Here is a 24,670-nt window from a genome sequence, read left to right on the forward strand (position 1 = left end):
CAGAAGTCAAAGTTAAGAAATTTATTTTAGAAAAGTATTTTAGGAATAAAGGAGAGATCAGTTATGATCATCTCTCATAATTCTGTTTCCTAATTTTTAGGAAAGAATTAAGTTAGTTATTTTCTTTATTAGACGTTTTGTATATATATTTGGATGTATTACCGATTTTATTCAATGAAAGAATTCTGAAATTCTTCAGATACTAAAAAAGTAAGAAACTAAAGCATCATCATTTATCATCATCTGAATTATCTTATGTCGTTCTATTGTGTTAATAGTTGTGATCCTTTGTAGCTCATCTCTAATCCAGCTATATTTTTCCATCATGCATTCACCGATAGCCCAACTTAAACGTTCACTTGCCTTTTCAATAACACCAGCAAGTAAACTAGATGATCTTTCAATGGCCACATAAACCTCTGCATTGTTTGTACTCTTCCTTTTTTTTAGACGACCCTTGCAATTGAGCTTGAGTTTAAGGAATAGCCGATGCTTGTGAGAAAGACATTGATTGCACTCATCAATATAAGTTGTATTGTGAATGTCATTGAAACAGTCATCGTCAATATTAATGTCATCAGCTGCTTCTTTTTCAAGTTCATCAACTACATTAACAGCAGCCTCGACACCCCTACCAGTTGCACGATCTTGGCTGAAAACCATACACAAGTCATCATAATAGGAAAAAGTCTTGGTCTTAAATGGTAATACTTCCCTATGACTCTAAATGTAATACAAAAAATGATGTAACTAAATGAACAACTTCTATTACTATCAACCATATTACTGAATTATAATTATAAGTATCTTGAGATATGCTTTCCCACACCGGCTTCTCAACAGTTACCGTTTTTCTGTCTGGATCCCATCCAAAACTGCTACAATTAGGCCCAGTTAGCATTTCATGAACAATTTGAAAATGAGTCTTCAAAATTTTGCCTAGCTAGTAAGTTACATCCTGGCAACTTATTATGTAACTTTCTCTCAAGAGCTTGCAGATGTCCAGCCTTGAAATTACCTTCCGCTTTATATGTTCCCTTATTATGTAACTCCATTAAAGCTTTCAATTAAGAATTTATCCTCATCTTCATTCCAAAACCTTTTATTTTGACATGGACCTCTGGATTTGGAAGTGTCCATCCTAACAATAACAAAGAACAAACATGCATACAATCAATAATCAACATCCTCCATGACATATGATAAGTAACTTTGCAAATACTGTAAATAAAAACATAACAAAGCGACACATATTATTCGAGGAAAAAACATAACAAAGCAACATAAGTTTGTCCTAATACAAGCAAACAACACAAGTCATCTTACAACTCCCAAGGAAAAACACAAATACAATTGTCATGCATTCCTACGATGCCTCCAATCATTAAACATATCTTGTGCTATAGTATTCCTCCACTCAGTCAATTCCTCTAAAGGCTCAATGGCCGTTATCAAATCATCATTATCTTCTTCATCATCTTCTTCGTCATTCTCACACTTATCTTCTAGTATTAGATCTGGAATGTCATTAGGCATTTCGCGCCTAATAAAATTATGTAACAAACAACATGCCAAGATAATGCGATTTTGAGTTTTAATTGGAAAGAACGATGGACTACGAAGAATCGCCCAACAACTCTTAAGTACACCAAAACATCTCTCAATCACATTCCTAGCATGTGAATGTTTCATATTAAAATACTCATGTGCATTCCTAGGTTGTGGTCCATCTTCCCATTCTTTTAGATGGTATCATTGGCCACAAAATGGAGCAAGGAACCCTTTATAATTAGTGTATCCAGCATCAACAAGATAGTAACATCATGTTAAAAGAATTGATAAATATAGATTTAACATTTTGTAAATGTAACAAAGAACGAGTAATCTACTTTACTAGTAACTAACAAACTTACCATTTGGAACACGTAAACCAATTGCCCTACGTAGAGCATCGCATAATACTCTACCATCAGTTGCAGATCCTTCCCATCCAGGCAACACATATATAAATTCCATATCTCGTGTGCATACTCCCAAGACGTTTGTTGCTACAACAATATGTCGATTACGGTATTTGGGTCTCTCTGTCATAGGCACTCTTACCCTAATATAGGTTCCATCTAGTGCACCTAGGCAATTCTACCATAAATAAAAGATATAATTATTAATTACCATAGGTAATGCCCACTTTAATCATAATACATAAATAGAAGTACCTTAAATCATTTCCACCTTTCGTCAGTTGAGTTATCTACAACCGGCTCAAGTTTAACGAATAACACCATGAAGTCGAATGATTGAATGCAAGACATTGTGAAAGTACTTACTAACCATTTGTCCAGATATCATAAAATGGAATTTTATAACTCTATTTTTCTCATGGTGAGCAATGGTATGTAAAAACATAGCCACTTGCTCATCTACTTGCAAATACTTAGACGCTTTCAAACCACCCCTAGTTTCTAGCAATCCACCCCTAGTTTCTAGCAATGTGCACAAATTAGTGAATGCATTTCTATTCATCCTTAATTGATCTCTACATATGACATCACTTGCGTAAGCTAGTTGATGAACATATTGCCTATGAACAAACACGTCAAGGACATAAAGTTGTCTCCGTACAAAGTTTGATTCTATATCCTCCATCACTACTCTTTCAATCAATTGAAAGAACCATTGCACAATATGCATAATATTCAACCAATGTAAAAGCAAAGCAACTATCCTCCTCTTTCTCAAAGTTTCACTTTTTGCTAAAGATTAAACGAGCCATTATCCTACAATAAAAAAACCAAATTAGTACATTTAATCTCAGATGTTTGTCTTCAAGGAAGCCAAAAGTTCAATGAAAATATATTCTAACAAGTTGTAAGCCTTAACCTTTCCCACCATCTTCAAGGTAAAAGTTGGATCCCTATGAAACCAACAAGGGCGAGACTTCTATTGGAATTTCCAACCACATTAGATCATCCGAAACCCAGCCCATGTTTCCTTGATCCTAATATCTTCTTTCTACATTTGTTATTCTCAGAAAACCTATCATACTTATAATCCCCCATAGATATTCATAAAATAGAGACAACAAAGCACACCCAAAAACAGATAATTAAACAAACTAATCTAATGCTACCCGGCAACGTACAAAAAAAACATATTAGCTAAATAGATATAACACTTGGAAGACTTATAAGCATGAGATTTCCGCTAATATTCATTATGGTATGTGTTACGGTATGATGACCTGAATTCAGTTTGGCTCGGCTCGAAAAGCTCGCAGTACGACATATGTGGTGAATTAGGGATTTTTAGAGATGCTTTGAGATATATAGCCTCTTATAACTCCTATTTTGTATTAGTTTTTCGACCTAGTGAATTCTTTCTCCTCTGCCCGTGATTTTTTTCCGTTTTGGGTTTTTCCATGTTAAATTTGTGTGTTCTCGTTCTTGTTTCTTATTGCCTATTTTCGTTATTATCGTAACATTACTTCACATAAAACTCTGACCTCCACAAAGGCTCACGGATTTACACATTGAGAAGAATTTACGAAAAAATTTAACAGGGTATGGAGAAAAAGCTAAACGTCCAATTGCTTAGATTCCAGAAATCTAGTCCCCAAAGCAACAATATTTTAAACCAGAAGACAAAAACTCAAGAACACAGAAATCGCAAATAGACTGATCAGAAGCAGAAGCTCACCTGTTTATGGGATTCGTCCGTGCTATCAGGAAAGGCTATGAAATCTGAAGCATGATGAAGGTCCAAGGCAGACCTAGGATTTGAATTGCGAAAACGGTAATCAACAGTTCAAGAAGAAAAAAAGAAAGAACAAAATCAGAGGGAAAAATAAAAAGAAAAAAAAAACTCACCATTCGAACGCCTGCGACCGGTGAAGCTAAATCCAAGACCAGCAACCGGAAATCCAAATCAAGAGGAGGAGAGAAAGGAAAAGGATGGAGCTCTAAGAAAATCAACGAGAATGACAGGTGCGGCCGCTTGAGGATGGATGGCGATTCAAGTGCTCGAGAACGTGAAGGGGGCTAGGGCTTCCTCTCTCTCAATCGGGGACAATTTGGACAAAACGTTAATGAGCCCTGAATAGAAAGGCCATTCATTAGTCCCTAGTGTGAATCACCATTCACTCAAAACCAGTGAATGGGCTTTCTTACGGAAAGCCAAATCTGATAAAAAAAAAATGGAACCAAACAATAGAATTGGATGGAATAACCTTTCCATTCCATTCCATTCCATTCCATTCCATTACTTCTAACCAAACGTGCCATGAGAGGAAAAGAGGCGGTGGGAATTGGAAAAACATGAGATATGTTCTTTATATACGAGGATTGAGGAGGTAGGGTTTTAGTTATGATTTTTAATAAGTAATAATAATATATAAAAAACAAATTTTGAAAAGCCCTTTTTTTCCTTATGTCGGCCGGGTCGGCTTTACTCGGTGATTTCAATCCCCAAGCCGCACCCCTACCCATAGAGTGCGGGTAAATAAATTTGAAAGCTGTCAAAAAAATTAATAAAAGAGAAGCTGCATTTTTTGGCTCGGGTAGGTGTGAGTAGGCTGGGTAGGCGGGTTTCAAAATTTTCTGTACACCCCTACTCCATGACCTCTAAAGTGATTCTTTGACGCCTCTGCTTTTGGACATTGCTATATTTTATGTTTTAAATTTTTATAGTAAAAAATTCTCAAAAAATATCACATTTAATTTTTTTTGTTACAATAAAAAGTTCTCTAAAAATGTCATATCTCAGCTCGAATTGAAAACTCGAATCCACAAAGTGAACGAAGTCTTAGGCCTCCTTCGTTTCGCTTATTCGAGTTTAGAATTTGAGTTTTATTACAGTAAAAAGCTCTCACAAACAGTCACATCTAATTTTTTTACTACAGTCTAAAGCTCTCACATAAAATCGCATCTCAACTCGAATCAGTGAAACGAACGAGGCCTTAATATATACCACGAGAAAATGTCTTTAATAATTAAGTAGATGATAAAGCCTAAAGGGACATTAATGTTGTTCATAGATATAGCTAGTCTACTATTAATTGTGAAAATTCTAGAAATTTCTAGAGAGAAGGCAGAGAATTTGTTATTGATCTTAACATAATAATTACACTTTCAGTATTTGCTTATATACAACTCAGAGCCTTATCACAACTTGATGATATGAAACTTTCTTATAACAGAATTTACACTAAGGTCTTATTCATTTCACCGATTTGAGTTTTTAATTCTAATTCTACTACAGTTAAAAGTTATCATAAAAAGTCACATATAACTTTTTTACTATAGTTAAAAGCTCTCATATAAAGTCACATCTCAATTAAAATTAAAAACTTGAATCGGCAAACTGAACGAGGCATAAGTGTCTTGGGGCTTGTTCTTTTGAGTGAAAAACTCAAAAAAATACAACTCGTATTACAACTTTATTCGAGTTTTTGTTCTTTTAAGTTTGAACTCGAGTTTGAACTCGAGTTTAAACTCAAGTTTAGGATTAACTCGAGTTCAAGTTTCCCCTTCAACTCGAGTTCAGAAACTCGAACTCAAATTAATGAACAGTATTTTTTCTATTCTTAAAAATACTATAACTTTTTCGTTTTAATTCTGATTGAGATGATTTTTTTTTCTATGCGTTGACAACGAAAAGATGAATAAAACCCTACCCATATACACTATTAAAATTTTCTATCAGTATTGAGTTTTTATTAAAATACTATCTAAATACAAATTCAAGTTTTGACTCACTCAAACACAAACTCAAAAAGATTCTTATCTCAAATCATAACTCAAATGTACACAACCAAACACAAACTCAAGTTATAACTTCAACTCAAATTATAACTCAAATTCAACTCAAGAATTATACTCAAATTAAACTCCAAAAGAATAAACCATTGGTTATTACGCTAACAATAGATTCTGAGTTGATAATTGATTAGTTGATTAATTTAAAATTAATATGCAATCATGCATGCATGGTTGTAAGAGCTGTAATTTTTCCCTTTTTGATCTACAGATTCTTACTTTTGTAGATAGTAAAAAAATCTAGGACGTTAGCATAAGTAATATAAGTCAATGAGAGGTTAATTATAAATAACAAAATGTAGAAATATATCTAGAATTTGTTGCTTCAATAATATGGAAAGGTAATTAATTAGCCATATGGAATCTTTATACAAAACTAGCTTCAGGCGAATTATACCATCTCCCCTGGAAGAGAATTACGATTATTAGAGCTAACTAAATTACTACTACCTAAATACAGGAAATATGGGATAATTTGTTGAAATTAAAGACTATTTAACTATATGTTCTCTGCAAATAGAATTGAACTTTATAAAATAGATTTATTTACACTCCTATGTGCGTTTAAATTGCTTTACTAAATATTTATCTTTGTCTTATTTGATTTAATTTTAGTTTAGTTTACGTTTATTTTATTTTATCCTATTTCAGTTTTGTTTAATTTCCCTACTAATAATTTAATCAATCCTCATTTGTGTGTTTAAATTAATTGAAAATGACTTAATTGGAAAGCTTGAGCTCAATTGGGATAAAATATTGCAAAGGAAAAGTTAAAAAATTTTATAAAACAACATGAACTTAAATAAAATTATAACTTGAGTTTAATTTTTTTTTTAGTTTACGTTTATTTTATTTTATCTTATTTCGGTTTTGTTTAGTTTCCCTACTAATAATTTAATCAATCCTCATTTGTGTGTTTAAATTAGTTGAAAATGACTTAATTGGAAAGCTTGAGCTTAATTGGGATAAAAAATTGCAAAGAAAAAGTTCAAAAATTTTATAAAATGATATAAACTTAAATAAAATTGTAACTTGAGTTTAAGGGTTCGTTTGGTATGCGTATTCAAATCAGGGAGATTCTAATCATGATTCTAGAATTAGAACCATGATTCATGATTTTAGATTCAAATTATGATTTTGAAACCATGATTCAGAATCAAGAGTTTGAATCACCTTGAATCAAGAGGGAGGTGGTTTTAGAATCATGATTTGAGTTAGTTTAAAACATCACATCAGATTCTAAATCATGATTCATAATCATCTAAATCAAACACTGATTTAGAATTATAATTTAGAATCACTGTAACCAAACACTGATTCTGAATCTATCTACTAAACGCACCATAATTTTTTTTTTAATTTAAGTGTAAATGAACAAACCATCAAAAATATTTGGAATCAGCCCACTCAAAGTCTTCCACTCGCGCACGTCACACCATCCGCGTGTCAGGCCCCATTAGCATCTTCTGGATCCAATGCTTTGTGTTCCAACATTCTTGTGTGTGCCATCCTCGTCGGCCAACGTCATAGACTTCACCACGTGACACTTTGCGTCAGGGAGCCCTGAAAACTTGTTTTATTTTCTTCTGTTGAGCATGGAAATTGAGGGTATTTAAACTTTTTGAGAAATACTAACGTTTTTTTTTTTCTCTTTTTTATTACTTTTTATATTTATTATTTAACATATTAAACTTATTAAAGTATTATATTATTATTTAAACAGAAAATAAAATAATAAAATTTAAGTGTCAAATTATAAACGTAAAAAATAACAACAAGAATGATAAAAAAAATAATATTAGTATTTTTCCACTCATTTTAGCCTCAATTTTGAGGAGGAGAAATCAGACCTCTTTGCACGATCTCCCATTAGCATTCTTTAACACAGTATCTAAACAGGGAGCCCCCCATTGGAGAGCTAAGAAAAAATACTGGGGGGTTTATTTTGGGGAATTTGGGCAGCTTTTTAGATTATTTTATTTAGATATTTATTTAGGTTTTTTTATCATTAGAGAACGGCATTTTTTGAGGCTAAGAGGTGAAGAAGAAAATTTAGAGGAGGAAGTCTGAAGACCTATGATACTTTTCATTTAGTTTTATTTTCTAAATTTCTACAAGAACCAATGTATTCTTTTTATTTATTTTTGTTTATGTCTTAGTTTTCTTGCTAGAGAAACTATGTAGCCTAACTGTGATATTTTATATTTCTTTTATTCAAATTATTCAATGTTTATTTTTCCTTATTTGAGTATTCTTCACTGTTATTAATACTTTTAAATTATTGATAACTATTTAGATCATAATAGAACTGTAAGAAAAATCATGTGTCAAGCTCGTTGTGTTGAATGTCATAGATTGCATGTGAGATAAGAATATACTTATAAGGTTTGTGTAGTTGCTATAAAAGAATCACAAACTTAATGAATTTTTATTTGTTGCAATTCACTAATGAATATAGTGAGTTGACAATTAAAGAAAGTTTTAGTGTAATTTAGGAGAGTGTATTAAATAAATTAGGGATTTTTTATTATCAATTTGGATAATAAACTTGTATAATAAGAATTTATGAATTAAAGTGGATTAGTTATTGTGAATCGGTTGCTCTAGTGTTTTAATTAATTATTTTATTTTTTCTATTTGATTTGTTCCTTTATTATTATTTTTTATTCGGCCATTTAAATAATCTTAAGCTCGATCAATTTCAATATTTCAATTCTTGTGAGAACGATTTTTTATTTATCATTTTATCACTTATTTGCGGTATTATATACTAACAATTTTCACAATAAATATTTGAAATTTTAGATAGAATATCAATGGTAGATTAAGAATCCTCTAATTTTGTAGTGCATCATGCGAATGAAATCTGAAATCTGAAATCTTAAGGACAAAAAAGATGCTTGCATATAGCTAGTATTTCGCCGTGGCATTTTAGTCCACCGAGGTGAAAAGGTAGGAATAAGATGATATTGGAGTCTCATTTATATATATATATATATATAAAGATCACTATAGATTAGGGAGGAATTAATCTACTAAGGCCATTGAATAACAGTAATTTAGTAACGGATTTAATTGTTTAGTGAAAGCTTATAATGTTACTTTCCATTTCCAATTTACTCAAATGAATGTAACTAAAGTTTTCCTTTTTTATAAAAAACAAAAAGACAAATGTAAATTTTTCTTGGTCCTCGATCGTAAATTTTTCTAATAATTGATTTGGTTAACTATCATAGTCAAACCGGTCAAGATGAACGACTAAATAGCAGGTGCATATAATTATTTCAATTTGGTTTAATTTGTTTGAGTTATTTAACGGTTACTCTAATTTTTATTTATTTTAACTCTAAAATATTGATTGACAATTGTAATGAACTGAGTAATTGATTTAAAAAATTTAAAACAATTAATGAAATTAAATACTTATCACACCATATTATTAAATTTTTATATTTAAAAATAAAGAAAATTACAGAATTTATTCTTATGAGTGCATAATTCTGGACTTTTACTCCTCACTCTTGATAAATATCTTTTTGTTAGTGTAATTATTTGACTAAAAATGTTATGAATCAATAATAAAAGGTAAAAATTCGAATACATACACTTTTAAAGAATATTTATCAAGATTATCCTATTTAATAAGTTACCATCATAAAAACATGTTAAGTAACTATTAAAGACTTATATCCTATTTAATAAGTTACTGTCATAAAAACATGTTAAGTAACTATTAAAGACTTATCTATATATATCCTTGTCAACTAATAAGAGAGTTTGCCATATGTAGGGGTTGGGCTTGGAACACAACCTAGAAATATCTTTGACTAACTTTGTTTGGTCACATGGTATGATGCTAATTTTAATTTGTAGACGTACATATGCATTATTCACGAGTTCAAAAAGTCTTTATTCAAAATACAATAAGCATAGTTTAGATGTAATAATGCCTTGTTTGATAATGGTAGATACCTAACACGTTTGGACCATAAATCCTTTTATTATTGTTCCAATAGTGTTTACACAAGTATATACATACATACATATATATATATAGGCTAATAAACTTGAAATATTATTCATTATCCTGGAAATCGGGTAAGCCTTGCCTGTTTTAATTTGGTTCTGCTGACCATAATTAGCCATATTGCTGTTTGTCTTTGTTAATTAATCTTGGCAATAAAAATCAAATAGGGAACCAAATCACACCTTTTCAACATTATTATTACTCATATTAGATATCATATTACACCATTTATTTTTAGGGAATCTCTATTGTGTAGAAGGTTATCTAGCTCTACTGATTGAAATTGGTGTTTTTAACTATTAGATTAATATTTTAACAGTGAGATTTGTACATATCTGCATTAAAAATTTACAGCGTACGACACCAAAATGCTCTTATTATATATCATATCGGTGGAGTAAAATAATCTTCTCAACTATATATATATATATATGCACCCTTATTTTATATGCTAAAGCGTAAAATAATTTTTCATGAATAGACTCTGTGATTGATAGATAAATTCTAAAGAAAAAGAGAAATACTTTTAAGAGTGAATGGGGTTTTATCTCTTACACTTGATTAACATCTTTTTTAGCCAAATAAATATGTTAGTCAAAATGGTATTAATCAAACATAAAGATAAAAATCCGGAGCAAAAAAACATAAAGGTAAAAATCCAAAACCTAACCCATACACCATAAAATTAAGTCAAGTAATTTTCTCTAGATCCTATCTTCTTGTTTTCTTTTAGGGAAAAAAGGGCTTTGCCTAATAAATAGGGGAGGGATTTTATGGTGAAAAGGAATTCAGCCATTTAAGAAGAAATAAAAAGCACAGATATATCTCATATTCACTCAAGATTTGGGGATTATTAATAATGCTGTCAGTCACTTGTTGATGCTTATCTATTCTTCATCAGAAAGTAATGGAGAATCTACCCACAGGAACTTATCCAAGACAAAAAGAGTCATGACTGACCTTTTCTCCACCTATAAATAAAGCCATGCAATACAAAGCAATTAGGCACATGAGAAAACTCTCACAAACTTATCCTCTGAAAATATACACCCTCATAATTTTGGTATTCTAGTTTTATTTTGTATTTATTCTTTTTTCTTTTTTGTCTCCTTGCTTTGATAATTATCTAAGATATGGAGCAAGAAATGAAGACAAAGATAGAAAACGATGAAGATCAGAAATGGGTTTATGATTCTTCTGTGGATCACAAAGGAAAAGTTCCTCTCCGAGCTTCAACCGGTGTTTGGAAGGCCTCACTCTTTATTATCCGTAAGTGTTTTATTCTGATACAATCTCTTTTAGAACCCTATTTTTTCGTTTCGTAAAGAGTTGTTCTGAATTGGTGTTAAGCAAAAAGTTTAATGTTTTGAGAAATCTTTAAGAATTATGAGTTTACAAGCCCTTACTTTTCAATGTTCTGAGTTATAAGAATTGTGTGCTTTTGTAGTACTTCTCTGTTTCCTACTTGGCCGAGTCAAGTACTTCTAATCGTCAGCCCATGTGATAAATTTGTGAAGATTCCTTTTTTCTTAATTTTTTGTCGTGTTATGCGTATTGCATGTACATAGTTAAAGCACAAATGTTCAACAACTAGGATTATATTGTCATCATTTTTCGAAAGTGATGATGATGAAGTAAAGGACATGCAAAATGAACCATATATATACATCATGAAAAAAAAATTATTGCGTGTAGAATCTTTAATTTTTTTTTACCCCTAATCAGCCATATTTTTGTTTCATGATGTATTATATAACTGTTTTTTCATGGTATATGTATCATTCTTTTCCTTTTAGAAAAGAAAACGGGGGTCTTCTCTACAGTTGTTTTATTTGTTGATATTTAAGATTATGTGTAGCTATTGAGCTCAGCGAGAGGCTAAATTACTTTGGGATATCAACAAATCTGATAACATATCTCACCAAAATAATTCATCAAGACCTCAATATGGCGGCAAAGAATGTGAATTACTGGTCAGGAGTTACCACAGTAATTCCTTTAGTTGGAGCCTTCCTAGCTGATTCCTACACTGGCCGGTTCACTATGGTCCTATTTTCATCCATCTTTTATCTAATGGTACATTTTAAAAATATTCTCATACAATATAATATCAGGCAAAGTCTTAAGTCTTACACTAACTTTTTTTGTATTTTCGTATAATATCGTACGTGTGTGTAACATTCGGTTTATTTAAATATAATACTTTTTGTTACGTGTGTTTGACTAAATTTTTTGAATGTTACACTTAAGTTAACCAAAAGTTATATACATGAACTAATGATGTTATATGAGAATACGAAAAAAGTTATATTTATTGGATTGATCCGGGTGTTGGACTTCAGACATTTCCTATAATATCGTATGTCTTATTATAAATTTCAATTTCACTAATCACAAGCTTGTACTAATTGATCATGAAATTTTTTGCTATGTAAAAACAGGGTCTTTTTCTCTTGACAATGTCCCAGTTCATCCCAAGTCTAAAGCCATGTAGTACTACTATTGGGATGTGCAATAAACCTAGGAAGATTCACGAGGTGGTTTTTTTCCTTGCCTTGTACATGATCTCTATTGGAACTGGAGGCCACAAGCCTTGCCTTGAGAGCTTCGGAGCAGACCAATTCGAGGACGATCACCCCGCGGAACAGAGGAAGAAGATGTCTTTCTTCAATTGGTGGAACTTTGCTCTCTGTTGTGGACTCTTTCTTGGCGTGACAGTTATTGTCTATGTTCAGGATTATGTGAGCTGGGGCCTTTCGTATCTTATTCTAACTATCACTATGGCTATGTCGATTGTGACGTTCTGCGCCGGTAGGTCGTGTTTCCGATACCGGGTTCCCCAAGGAAGCCCTTTAACTCCCATGCTTCAGGTTTTTGTTGCGGCCATGAGAAAAAGAAACATGACTTGTCCTTCTGATCCCGCTCTACTATATGAAGTTCCTAAGTCTCAGAAAATTCAAGGAAGGCTTCTTTCTCATACTAATAGACTTGGGTAAGAATAAATTTAATTATACTTCTTTCAAAATATATTTTTCTTACGACTAGAATATCACGAAATCATTAATTTATTTATTGTTAAAAAGATGAAATAGCTCAAAGAGCAGCAAAGAATAAACAGATCAAAAGGCACAGAAACTCCACATAAAAATGAAAGAATAACATAATTTGCTCGAAACTTCTAAATACAAAGGCTTTTAATTGTGTGTTGTAACTTCTATTTAGTTGAAAAATTATTAGTATGATCAATCTTGTTATTTGTTAATACAATTTAGCATTTTTCAGTCAGTAACAGGACTAGACTTGAAAAATCAAAAGAGTATTTACTTACATTATCATGATGAAAAAAAAAGGTGACATACTCTAGAACAAATATTTAGGGCATTTGTGAGGTGTTAGAAGATCACTTTGAGATTGATTTATTACTTTTGCTTCATAGGTTTCTAGACAAGGCTGCAATAATTGAGGAGAATGACAAGAAAAGTACAATTAATGAGAAGAAACATGATCCGTGGAGATTAGCAACAGTGACAAAGGTCGAGGAAGTAAAGCTATTACTCAACACAGTCCCCATATGGCTAACTTGACTAGCTTTTGGACTTTGCCTAGCGCAGCCCTCAACATTCTTCATCAAACAAGCAGCCACAATGAACTTGAACATCACCAACAACTTCAAGATCCCGCCCGCCTCTGTTTTCACCCTCGGGGCCATCGCGATGATAATCTCAGTCGTCGTCTACGACCGAATCATCGTCCCCTTCTTGAGGAAATCCACCGGCAACGAGCGGGGATTGAACATCCTCCAAAGGATCGGGTTCGGGATGATCTTTCCAGTCGTGGCGATGTCGGTCGCCGCCCTGGTGGAAAGGAAACGGCTAAGGAGTGCAGGGCAGGAGCCTATGAGTGCGCTCTGGTTGGCCCCACAGCTCATAATTTTCGGCATTGGAGATTCCTTCACCTTGGTGGGATTGCAAGAGTACTTCTATGACCAAGTTCCTGATTCCATGAGAAGCTTGGGAATGGCTCTCTATCTTAGCGTAATTGGTGTTGGGAGCTTCTTAAGCAGCTTTTTGATTTTTGTTGTGGATCAAATAACTGAAAAGAGCGGGCGAAGTTGGATTGGGAAGGACTTGAGCACTAGTCGCTTGGACAATTTTTACTGGCTTTTGGCAGCCATTTCTGCACTGAATTTGTGTTTTTATGTGGTTGTAGCAAGGGGCTATACTTACAAAAATGTGGACAGGACAAAAGTGGCTGTGGCTTATGATAGTAATGGGATTGAACTAGTGTAGTCACTTTTGGGATGCGGAAATAAATAGTTAATTACCATCTAGGACTTTTGTACAAACCTATGAATTTGATGAATATACAAATTGCAAATCATATATTTTTAGAGTATATTGCTTCAAATTTTAAAATGGGAACTATTTAGCCGTGAAATATTTTATCCAAATATAGTAGGGAGTTTTTCCGGCATTCCCTCTTTTTTGGGAACACCGGTGTTCTTTATTTTTTCAGTCACACCAGATCTTATCAAAATCACACCAGATTGAAAAAGTATGTTGAATAGATAAATTCTAATATAGATCTGACAGTTGAAAAGCAGGGAACACTAGTGTTCAAAAAAATGAGAGAACTCCAGAGAAAGTCCTAGTGTAGTATTAATAATATACTTTTCTTTGAACACTGAAATTGAGGTTCATTTCATAAATGGTCCCGAAAATTAACATGTTACTGCATAAAGTTAGTACTGTTGTATTTTGCTTGTTATTTGACTGACATAAAACAGTACCACTACAACAAAAAGGGTTATTAGCGATGACATTATTAGCGACGATATTTATCGTTGCTAAAATTATAGTATTCGCGACGACATGTCGTCGCTTAAAAGAAAATAAAATTTTTGAACGAGTTGTCCATTAAATATTTGTGACGACATGTCGTTGCACAAAATTTATATAATTACGACGACATGTTGTCGCTAAAATGGAACAACATATTAGCGACGACATGTCGTCGCTAATGCCCACTGGCGCCAAAACCAATCTGGCGCCAACAATTTTGGCGCCAGTTTGTACATTATTTGCGAGGACATGTCGTCGCAAATATTGATGGTTACAGCTGACGGTGACGTGACCAAAAAGAGGTGGGAAATTTGACGGTTTCCGGCGAATAGGTTCTAGATATTTCTTAATTTTTTGCGACGATGAAGCAAAGCATCGTCGCAAAAAATGGTTCCAGAAAATTCTTTTTAGAACGACTATATTTGCGACGACACGTGTCGTCAGAAAAAAATGTTCCAGAAAATTCTATCAAGGACGACTATTTTTTGCGACGACACATGTCATCGTAAATAACTGGGGATTTAATTTTCCCCAAAAAAGGGCGCAAACTTTGGTAGTTTCCCCAAAATTATTTGCGACGACATTGTTAAATTGTCATCACAAAAAATGAACTAGGGTATATTCCTCAAGAATTTTCTCATAAATATTAATGAGGTGAAGAAGAACGCCGTCGTTTTAACATTAATTGCGACAACTATTTAATCTTTGTTACGACGATATAATGTCGTCGCAAAAAACAACCTGCATAAACGAAATCACAGACCTCCTTCCGCCATTTTTCCCGTGAAGCTCTCACGTTTTCTGTTCCTCTCTCCGTCCAAAACCTCTAAAAACCGTCCAAAAACACTGAAAATAACTTAAAAATACCGTCCTCTCTTCAAATCTTTCATTTGTGGAGAGCAAAAGTAAAAAAATGTGGATTTTTCATATCCCTCTTGCCTCCTACTTTTTTGGCTGAACGCGCCGTTTTCCGGCCGCCAGCGTCCTCTTTTCTTGTTGCCTTGCCATTCTCCAACCCCCGGTATTTGTGGGTTTGAATTTTATGAGTTAATATTTTGGTATTTTGTTAATTGACTTTGGTATTTTTGTTATGGTTTATAATTTTGTTTTAGATTTTAGATATAGTTTGTGGTTTTGAATTTAAAATTGTGAATTTTAAATTAGAATTGAAATTGAAATATGTGATAATTAGATTAAAATTTGTATAAAATTTATTTAATGATGATTATGTGATAATTAAAAAATTAGATAAAATTTTTAATTAAGATTATATTAATAATAAAATAATAAAATAAACTAATGTTAAATACTTATTATAAAATAATTTGTTTTAATTTTCATAAAATTTGATAAAACTTTATAAATTCTTCATAGCAGAGATGCCTATGGACAAGAGTTGGATACATTTAAGGAACCAGTTGTCTAATGAGTACTGGGATAGTTTGTGTGCTTTTATTGAGGTTGGAAAGAATTATGTAAATTCACTCGGGGGTATTAGTTGTCCGTGTATGAAGTGTAGCAATCATGAGATGCATCCACCCGAAACAGTGAAAGCGCATATACATCGATGGGGTTTTGATACAAGTTACACCACATGGATTCACCATAGTGAAGTACGTCCTGCTGCTGCAGTTATCAGTGAATCTGTTGACAAGATGTTTACAGTGCTAAATGATGTGGTTGGAATTAGTGATGATCATGAGACAATGGGTGAGATAGAAACAGTTATAGAAGATACGCATTACGACAAATTTAGAGATCTCTTATTCGAGCTCCAAGTCGGATTGTATCGGGTTGCACTAAGTATTCATCATTGAATTTTTAGTGAAACTAATGCATCTAAAAGGGTTGTACAAGTGGCCTAATGAATGCATGGATGCAATGTTAAAGCTACTGAAAGATGCACTTCCTGAAGGAACAAGTTACCTACATCGCATTACGAGGCGAAGAAGCTATTGAGTAAACTGGGTCTGAGCTACGAGACAATTCATGTATGTAAGTATGACTACGCTTTGTTCTGGAAGCAGAATGCTGCTTTGCAGTCTTGTCCAGTATGTAGTACAAGTTGTTGGAAGAGCAAAAAGGGAAAAAAAAGTTTCGTGGAAAGTACTCTGATATTTCCCTTTGAAGGATCGATTGAAGCGTCTATATGCTTCCCATCACACTGCTAAGGAAATGACATGGCATGTGTGGGTGCGTTCGAGGGATGAAGACTTAATGTGTCATCCAGTTGATGGTATAGAATGGAAAGATTTTGATGAAAAACATCCACAATTTGCACGTGAATTGAGAAATGTTCGATTAGGGTTAGCTATTGATGGTTTCAACCCATTCGGGAATATGAGTCTATCATACAATATGTGACATGTTATTGTGACTGCATATAATTTACCCCCGTGGCTATGTATGAAGGACCCATATAAAATGTTGACATTATTGATTCCTGGTCACAATGCTCCTGGGAAAGATATTGATGTGTTATTAAGGCCCCTTATAGATGAGCTAAAAGAGTTGTGAGATGCAGGGGTTGTTGTTCGTGATGCTGCTACGAATACGCTGTTTTGGATGCAGGCTGTGTTGCTGATGACAGTTAATGACTTTCCTGCGCGTAGTAGTTTATCTGGTTGTAGTTGTCAAGGGTACTTCACGTGTCCCAATTGCAACGATGCAACTCCATCGAAGCGAATAACCAGTAAAATTTACTTTGTTGGGCATAGACAATGGCTTCCTATGAGTCATAAGATGAGGATTAACAAAAAGTTTGATGGTAAGGTTGATCAACGACCTTCCCCGCCTCAGAAATCCGTTAAGTAAATATTGACTCAATTAAAAAGGGTGGAATCTCGATTGTTAGGTAAACATGAAAAATTTAGCGGTAAGAAGCGAAAGAGACAGCCGACAGAGCTTAATTGGATGAAGAATAGTATTTTTTGGGAGTTGCCTTACTAGACCTCATTGTCGCTACATCATAACTTAGATGTCATGCATATTGAGAAGAATGTGTGTGATAGTTTGTTGGGCACAATTCTAAATATTGACAGAAAAAGTAAGGATATAGATAAGGCGAGGATCGATTTACAAGATATGGGGGTACGTAAGGAATTGCATTTGTATAAAGATGGTGATCGTTTGATGAAACCACATGCAATGTACACATTGACTCCGACAGATTGTAAAAAGGTTTGCGATTTCTTAAAGTCAGTACGGTTTCCTGATGGGTTTGCTTCAAATCTTTAGAAAAACGTGATCGATGGAAACAATAAACTCATTGGGTTAAAATCACACGATTGTCATGTCATACTGCAACGATTGTTGCCAACAGTGATTCGACCATTTATGAATAAAGAAAATGTCGATGCAATCACCGAATTGAGCAACTTCTTCCAATTGATATGTTCTAGGACATTGTGGATGAGTGATTTAGAGAGAGCCCAACAAGATATTGTTGTTATTTTATGTAAGTTAGAAACAATTTTTCCTCCAGCCTTTTTTGATGTAATGGTTCATTTAGTAATGCACTTGCCAGAAGAAGCCATTCGCAGAGGACCTGTTCATTTGAGGTGGATGTATCATTTCGAATGATTCCTTGGTTCATTAAAAAAATATGTGAGGAATCGGGCGAGACCGGAGGGGTCGATTGCCGAGGCTTATATTGTCAACGAAGCACTGACTTTTTGTTCAATGTATTAAGTGGCATTCAGACAAGATTTAACAGACTTGAGAGAAATTGGGTAGACGACACATATGGTAGTGTGAAGAAAATATATGTTTTCCAATCAAAATACCGTCCAATTGGGAAGATGATCCCGATCACATTAGACAACAAGTTACGAAGTAAGGCTGAATGGTACATCACACTATGAGTCAGGTATGTTAGAACATAATTATAAATTTGTTAAATTAATTACATCAGTATTATATGATCACTAAATATATTTCATTCTACAACACCTGATGCCGCACCTCGACGACGTCGTGAAGGTCGAGGGAAGGCTAAGGGTCACGAAATCGTAGCCAGTGTGGCAAAAGAAGGAAAGATTACCTAATGTTTGACGAACGTGGAGGTACTTGGAAGGTAGTTGGAAACTACGGCACCTGGTTTGATAGTGCCGTTGGAATCCATGTTAGGGATGTCTATGAGCCTTTCCACGATGCCTAGAAGGATGTGGACATCCAGCATAAGAGAGAGATTCAGCAGCGCCTGCTGGTATAAATTATTCAACTTTATTATTTTTTAATTTAATCTAAATTTCAATATAATAAAATCATTTAACATGTTTATATTGTATTACAGGAATGGTTTAACCTCGGTTATGACCGCGACGATGGTATACTTAGATCTGTGGTCGACAGGGAGGCTGCAAAATGTTATAAGGATTAGAAAAGCGGCCCCCATGACTATTTCAAAGATCTTGGTGGTTCACAAGATGAGAGTGCAGTTAGGGCTCACCTTCCTAAAAATCTCAGGAATCCAGCTCACGGGGGTCGTTCCTGCGATAGATTCATGTCCGACAAGTTTCAAGTAATTGAATCTATTTTATATGTTGTTTTTATAAAATATATAATAAAGATTAATTTTACTAACGCTGAATGTAATCATAAATAGAAAAATTCAGGGATCAATAAACTTTATCGTAGCAACCAAAAGTGGTCGAGTTTTCATGGTCGGCTGTCGTACTCCCAACATCGCGATAAGAAAGTAAGTATTTGTTAATAATTTATTCCATATAAATGTTAATTTGATAATCGATTACACTATATTCATATACATTTAAACTACTATATAGTCTACCATAGGGACTCAACAGCCGATGTCCATCATCGATAACTGGGGGGATATGCATCGTCGTGGGGATAATTGGGTTAATCCCCAAGCTTAGCAGACTTTTGTAAGTATACTCATAATGTTTAATTATATTTTTTTATTTAAATCGCATTATGTATTTAATTATTTTTCTTATAATATTTGTAGCATTGGATGGAGGGAGAAAGAGAAACACATATCCATACGCAGTTTGCTACTTCTGGATCATCCGCGGTAGGAACAGTTAACGAGGAGGATATTATGGAGCAGTTTCTGGGCACCCACAGAGGACACAAGACTGGAATGGGTCGCACAATCCCACAAAAAGTTTATCGAGGGGATGCGTCGTCATCTGACTCACGCTCGGCAAGATCTTCTACGACATGTTCTTACCCACACGTAGAAGAATACTTACAATAGACTGACCAGCAAAACCTCCAGCTGTACGAGAGTGTCAGAATGATGCATGATTTCATCACTCAAATGCACCCCAACATGACTTTCCCAGCGGTTACTCCTCATGTGTCGTATGTCCGTCCAGGTCATCTGCCTCCGAATCCTTCTGATGATAACAACGATAATTCTAGTGACGCAGCTAATTTAGGAGATTAGAGTTTTATTAATTTAACAATTTGTACTTCCGCACATTTCTACTATAATTACATTTTTATTTTATTAATTACTTTTTACCATAATAATTTTTATTTATATTTTTTATTATTTATTTCCTTTTATTTAATTTTTATGTATATTTAATATCATGAATTATATTTATTATAATTATTAAAATGAGAAAAAATAAATAAAAAATTTAAATATTATTTGCGACGACAAATGTGGTCGCAAAAAATATAAGTCACGTTAGCTAAGTCTGTGTCTTTTGCGACGACTTAATTCAAAAAATGTCGTTGCAAATACTTAATGTCATGTCATCTTAACGATGTACCCGACGAAATAATTGCAGCGACTCAATTTCAACGATTGTCGTCGCAAATATAATTGCGACGACAAGTTTTGGTCGCAAAAATTGTTTTTGTGACTATTCAACTGCAACAACAGGTTTGCGACTACAAGTGGTCGCTAAAAGTTTATTTGCGACGACTTTGTATTTTTTACAATGACTTTTTGTCGTCGCTAATAGCCCTTTTTCTTGTAGTGTGTCATGGCAAGAATAATCACTGTTGGCTGCATTTAGTTGATAACTAAATAGAGTGAGATTGGATTCTCATAAAAAAAAAAAATAATAATAATAATAATTATTATTATTATTATTATTATTATTATAAACTAGTGTTCAAGTCTTAGTGTACTAATTTAAGCCACTAAGACCTGAACAAACCTTAGTGCACAATAAATTGGCTACCATTAAGTTTATGTTTGTTGATTCCCTTTATGCCACTGAATATTGTCGATGATTTGGGAAAAGCCTAGAAGTTAGGAAGATTTTCTTAATTTAAATAAAGTCTGAATTTGAATTCTATTATTCACTGATTTGGAGATTAAGATAAGATTGTTAGGATGTTTCTTTTGATTTGATTCGGTGTAGTTAAGATTCCTATTTTCTAGCTAGATTGGTGAAGTTGTTAACCGACCGCTGCTATATATGTGATGTAGCAATCGATATAGTTATTATTAGTACTCAAATTTTTCTATTGATTTTTAAAGACTTATAAAGATCTTTTTGTGTGTTTCAATTAGTTTTCCTAATTTATTTTTTGTTTTGTTTCTCATATTTACTTTTGAAAGATATCACATAAGACAATCCCAACACGATAGGAATTCTAGTAAAGAATTGAAAGCTATGAACAATAGGATAATATAATAGTAAAGAGTAAAATCAAAATGAATAATTAAATATGGATCTACTATTTTTCTTTTCCTAAACTCTTCAAAAGAACTTTTTGGGAGAGAGTATGAGTATGAGCGAAATTTAAAAAAAAACAAAAACAAAAACAAAAACAACCAAACAATTTGTTCAGTTTTGCATGTATTCAGTAGTCACTACAAGAAAAAGGGGTTTTTGCGACGACTTTTTGTCGTCGCAAAAATCCGCATGTCGTCGCAAATAATGGTTTTTGCGACGACGTGTCATCACAGATTTGTCGTCGCAAAACCTTTTTTGCGACAACATAGTGTCGTTGCAACTATATTTGCGACGACAGGCTGTTTTTGTGACGACATGCGTCGCTAATACGCCGTTGTAAAATTATCGTGATATGATATTTTTTGCGACAACATTTCAAATTGTTGTCGCAAATAATCTTGTTTTTTTGCGACAGCAAGTCTAAAAAAGTCGTCGCAAAAAACCAAAATTAATTTTTTTTATAAATTTTAAAAAATGGCAATTAATTAATTTTTAATAATTTTAATTAAACATTATCATGTTACATACTGAATATAATTTATTAAAATATATTAAAAGTGAAATATAAATTAATATTAAAAACAGTAAATCTAAATAAATTTATAAAATATATTATGAATACTATATGAAGTGCATATATAATGTTCAAAAAAATATAAAAGTCTAAATAAAGTGAAAAATAAAATAGTACATATAACGGAACTAATCGTCTAAGTTTGTAGCATCGCCAACACTGAATCATCATCAGGACTGTCATCATCTGAAGGAGGCAGATGAGCGTCTAGGTCAACTGGTTCTAGACAATCAATCGTAGGTAATTAGATGTTAGGCAGTAATTTAGCTACCAACTCTAACACCTTCACCTGATTCTCATAAATCTTAACTTGTTCCTGGTATGATTTCTTTAAATAACGACTCATACGTGGGTCAGGTTGAGCCGATGATGTTGCGTCTGAGTATGAACCAGCAGATGAAGGAGAAGGCCAAGAGTAATACTTTTGGGAGATCGTCGGACCCACTCCTATCTTATGTCCTCTACGCATGCCAAGAACTTGCTCCAAAACCCCATGCTCGTCAAAGGCGGGTCTAGTCGAGCTTGAAGTAGACTGTGTTCTCTACGTTTGTCTCTCCTCCTCCAGGGTGTTCTACATAATAAGACATTATAATTGTTTATACGTGTTATAAAACCACTATTTCAGTATAAAAAAATTTAATATGAAAAATAAAAATACTTACAAAAGTCTATTCCGCTTGGGGATTAACCCAAGAGGCCCCACGACGATGCATGTCCGCCCAATTGTCTATGGCAGACATTGGCTCTTGGGTCTCCGTACTGACCTGTCAAATAAATTACATTTGTTAAAATTTTTAAATTCTAACTAAATTTCGGCAGCATAACGACTAATTTTTCATATGATCCAAAAATCAAAACATGTAAAAAAATAATTTTAAAAGATTTCGGCACACCATAGTTGCAAGATGTGCCACCCATAATAATCACCACAAACATATAAATATGATAATGAAGTCAAAAAATAAGTACTAAGTTCTAACAAATCTATGGGCGCGTTTGGAACTCGTTCCAAAATGATTTTGTTTTTTGTATGAAAATGAAAATGTAAACGCTTTCATTTTCATTTTGAAATCATTTCTAAAAATGCGTTTGGTAGTTTTATTCCGAGATTGATTTCAGTTTAAAAAAAAAACTGAAATTGTGTTTGGTGGTTTAATTTTAAAAACATGTAATAATATTTAAAATTAAAATATATTAAATAAATAATAATATTAAAATAAATACGAAAAGAACAACTTGAAATTGATTGTCGGAGTTGAATTGAGCTTGCGTCTGTTGAGCCGAAGAAGAAGAAGACGAACTCTTGGCCTTATCTTCAGCTCGGGCTAAGAGGACAGTGCCAAGCAACCTGTGAGTTCTTATTCGACGCAAAGATGAGCCAAAGCAAGGCTTTGATAGAAATGAGGATTGGGTTTGGAGGGAAGAGAGAGAACATAGTGCATGTGTCTTGAAATGGTGGGAAGGCAACAAATTGGTCCTGATTGAGGTGGAAGCCATTGGAGCGGAGATTGAAGAAACTAGAAGACAAGAGAAGTTGAGAAATTAAAGAATGATTTGGTTGGTGGGTTTTCTGGAGTGAATGTTTTACGCAGCCATCAATTCAATCCTTCATTGTTGTTGAGTGGTTGAGTGGAAAGAAGATGATGTTTGTTTGCCATGGCCATGGGCAATCGGAGAAGAGAGAGAAGAACGAAGGGAGAAAATGAAAAGGGAAATGAAAACGGATTTCATCCGTTTTCAGAAAAAATGTGTTTTTGGGAAAAATTCAAAAACGTTTTTGTTTTTGGTTTTGGTACGAATTCTTCCCAAACATGTTTTCATTTCCTGTTTCAGTTTTTCTTTCTCGAAAATCGTGAAAAATGTTTTCAAAAATGAAAACAAATAGGCCCTATAATTACTTGAAATTTGTCGCCGGAGAACCTATCGCAACAACGATCCCAATGAAGTTGATTCCTCATGTTACTCAGGAGGCTTTCTCTACCATAGCATTTGAAGTGGCGATGCAGGAAACTTTTCTAGTCCTTGTAGCACTTTGCTGCCTCCCTATCAACAACGGACCTCAGAATACAGTTCTTATAGTAGTAGCCCATGTTAAACCAGTCATTGCAAAACAGTTTCACATCGTTAAAACGCATTGTTAACTTTAATATAAACTATACAAATTATTGCACAAAAAAAATTCCAGCATCCACTTCTGAATTGTCCTCTTGTCCATGTCGCTAAAGTCCTTCCAAGCATCGTGGAAGGGCCCGCATATGTCCCTGGTATGAATACCAACTGCACTATCAAACCAGGCACCATATTTACTAAGCGCCTTCTAAATACCTTCCGCCTCATCAAATTCTACTGTGATTTTTCCGTCTTGAAGGACCTTTTGGGTGATTTCATAACCTTTCGCCCCACCTTGACTTCTACGTTGTCGAGGTTCAGGTGCTGTACATTTATTTACTATATGATAGAACGGGAAAAAAGTCAGAATAACATACCAGACTCACAGAATGCGAGGACTCTATGAAGACCAGGAGGAGGTTGCGCTCCCCCTAAAGAGCCAGCGTAAGTCACTACCGGACCAGCCATCAATATCTGTGAACAAATTCATATTAATAACAATATTTATAAATTCACAGAAGATCATAATATTAAAACAAAATCTGAGAAAAAGGACAAAGATTACTATTCTTAAAATCTACTCATCGTCGCTGCTACATTGTTGATTGTTGCCATCATCATTTATGTCATCATCGTCT

The 24,670-nt window shown here is 33.6% G+C and overlaps 1 long non-coding RNA gene and 1 pseudogene across 2 annotated transcripts; one reads left to right on the forward strand and one right to left on the reverse strand.

Annotated features, from left to right (window-relative positions):
- Positions 1–214: 214 nt before the first annotated feature.
- Positions 215–4,296, reverse strand: LOC112093915. 2 transcript variants are annotated; one of them, XR_002903268.1, is made up of 5 exons: positions 4,226–4,296; positions 3,867–4,091; positions 3,697–3,769; positions 1,914–2,139; positions 217–1,141 (listed from the first exon to the last, which is right to left on the reverse strand). It is a non-coding gene; the product is annotated as an uncharacterized LOC112093915 (long non-coding RNA). The 2 variants fall into 2 exon arrangements; XR_002903267.1 differs by having other exon boundaries at positions 215–1,141; positions 3,867–4,285.
- Positions 4,297–10,985: 6,689 nt separating this feature from the next.
- On the forward strand, positions 10,986–14,180 carry LOC21393679 (annotated as a pseudogene).
- The last annotated feature ends 10,490 nt before the right edge of the window (positions 14,181–24,670 follow it).

The sequence above is a fragment of the Morus notabilis genome, unplaced genomic scaffold (assembly GCF_000414095.1).
Source record: "Morus notabilis unplaced genomic scaffold, ASM41409v2 Scaffold799, whole genome shotgun sequence".
NCBI lineage: Eukaryota > Viridiplantae > Streptophyta > Magnoliopsida > Rosales > Moraceae > Morus > Morus notabilis.